A 2,968-nucleotide genomic window follows, 5' to 3' on the forward strand; every position below is an offset into this window, starting at 1 on the left:
ATAATATGATTGTATTCACTTCAGTGACTTTATTAGGCTGTATAGGTGATGCATAGGGAGGGCATGGGGTGGCATGTGCCCCCCCCAAGATTTGTCCCTCACCGGCCTTGGAATTGGGGGCAACAGTCAGTGTTCCTTCCTGGGATTGTGGGGGTGCCAAGAGAAGCACCGGCACTTGTGGTTTTGCTGCCAGCACTTTCGTCAGTAGCAGTGATTGCTGCCCCCCCAGTCGGTGATTGGTTGATGGTGCCCTGCCAGTATCAAGGAGGAGGCACCAGTTGCCCATGTACCACTGGATCCATATAAAAAATAGAATTGGTTGCCTTCTGTACATGTTAGGTGGTATTGTTCAATGCTTTTGTCTATACTCCAATGTTAGTTAATTCTTTAATTTCTCCATATGTTCTCTCTGTATGAAATCAGTCTTTGACCTTTTAACTCAGCCCTAAGTCTGGGGCTGTGCATAGTTATTCTCCCTCCTGGAAACACCAGGAGCTACCTGTCACAAAATAATTACTTAAACTAGTAAAAGGGGGGTGTAACAACATCATCAGATTAGAATAGTGAGATTTTATGCTCACTCTGCATTAGTGGAAATGATTGTAGAAGATGCAGACCAAGTGACTCATTATTTTGCTCCGAAGGGTAAGGTTAGGTGGGCAGTAATATGCAGCCATACCAAAAAAGCAGTTTGTATTTCCACCCCCAACTCTTCCTTCATTACACCCAGGCAACCCTGAAAACATAGCTCCAGCCACACCACATCCCTCTCTGTCCTCTCCCTGGTCAGTTGTATAACAGGATGCTTGTATTTTTTTTTTTTAACCTTTATGATCATGGTAAGGGTAGTCATAATGTAGACCTTAATCAGCTGGTCTGTTCTGGTTTAATACACCCAAAGTTGTAGATCAAAGGGTCTTGTTTACACATTAATCTTAGGTAGCTCCTAGAGTTCTTAACCCGTGGATTATATCTACACATTAACACCTAAAACTAATTTTAAGCATACTTTAGGCAGCCTAAAGTTATACCACTCCAGTGCAGGTTTATTGCTGCTCTGTGTTACCCAGCTCATGTTCTATTAATGTGTGGCCACTCCCCATGGATGAGTCACCCAAGTTCCAGTCCCAGGATACAGTATCTCTTCCCTCACCCACACTGGTCTGCGTAGATGAACTTTCCACCCCCTGAACTCTACTGCCCAGGGTGCTGTTATAGCACCAAGCCAACTCTTCTTCCACCCTGGGGGTGTAACCCCATGCAAACAGCTTTCAGAGCACATGTCAGCTAGTCCAGACAGCAAGCAGAAAACTTGCCTCAACCTCCAACTTGGCCATCTTCTCCAGCATGAGCCAAAGGATGCCTGCCCTGGACCAGCACCTCCCTTCCCCCCCCCCCCCCACAAGTCAAAAATCCCAATTTATTACAACATGAGAACTTCTTTAATTTACTTCCTCATTCTTTCTTTATCTTACTGATTTTAATGTTTTCCTTTGGTGGTTGGCTGACTTCATTTGAGCACCTTTCCCTTACCCTCACTTCCTTTTTTACCTCCCATGTCATTACCTGCCACCACCCCAATAACTCTCTGCCACCCAGCTTCATGCTCCTGCAGCCCCCTCAACCCATCTCTCCCCACACCTCAACCTAGACCAGGAATAGAAGTCTTTCCTGGCCTACCAACTCTCTAGTAGCAGCTCACAGCTATAGCTCCTAGTCTGGCCCCTCTCACCAGCCCTTTAGTGGCAAGTCACAGCTGCGAAGGTGTGGGGCAGCCAGAAGAGGTTTTTAGCCTTAATGTGCAACTGCTTGAAACTTGAACTAGCATTAACACTGATCACCATTTAAGTACCTCAAAATATAATGTGTAGCAAGGCCCGAAGTGATTGTTCAAAGTAGTTTATCAGTTTTAAGATTTCTGCTTTGTTTTGGGATTTGCAAATAAATACATCTCAGAAAGAAATCCGTACTGTGAAAATCCAAATAGAACTTAAATGCAAACATTACTTTTAATTTTAAAATGTCTATGAAAGCTATGCAGGGTTTTGGTTGTGGAGTACCGACATTGAAGTACCAGTTCTAATTTCTGTAGCTTCTGCAGTATCTTTTATTGAAGTGCTAAAACCTATTTTGCTCAGCTTCTAACCATGGAGTTGTACATTTATAAAGGGGTTCTTCAACTATTTTGATAGTCAAGACCACATTTTAAGGCAAGTATAAGCTGTGACTTGCGTTCCCTTCTATATCTTAATATACTTGTGATAGTATAACAGAAGTCAGTGGTGCTCAACCTTTTTCCCTCCTTGGGTCAGATGGACAGTGCTTAGACCCTCCACAGGCTAGAGCCAGTGGGTTCAATTCAGCATGGGGGTGATGGGAGGGCATGTGTATTTGCTCCAATCTGGCAGTGCGGAGGGAAAGAGGCATAGTTTTATAGTTGGTAGGGTCAGAAGGGACCTGAGCAGATCATCAAGTCCTACCCCCTGACATGGCAGGAAAAGTACTGGGGTCAAACAACCCCAGCAAAGTGTTCATCTAGCCTCCTCTTAAAGACCACCAGGGTAGGAGCCAGCACCGCTTCGCTTGGAAGTTGGTTCCAGCCCCACTCAGCCCAATTGCCACCTTGACAGTGAAGTAGCGCCTCCTGATGTCTAGTCTGAATCTACCCTCTGCCAGCTTGTGACCGTTATTTCTAGTCAAACCTGGTAGTGCTCGGGGGAACAGGGACTCCCCAATGCCTGCTGGTCCCCTCTGACTAGTTTGTAAACGGCCACTAGATCCCCCCATAGCCTTCTCTTGTGGCGGTTGAACAGGTTCAGGTCCCAGAGCCTCTCCTCATTGGGCCTGCCCTGCTGCCCCCTGATCATGCGAGTGGCACTCCTTCGGACCTTCTCCATGTTGTCCACATCTCTCCTGAAGTGCGGCACCCAGAACTGGATGCAGTACTCCAACTGCAACCTGACCAGTG

This window comes from Gavialis gangeticus, unplaced genomic scaffold (assembly GCF_001723915.1).
Source record: "Gavialis gangeticus isolate Ggan-Ray unplaced genomic scaffold, GavGan_comp1, whole genome shotgun sequence".
NCBI lineage: Eukaryota > Metazoa > Chordata > Crocodylia > Gavialidae > Gavialis > Gavialis gangeticus.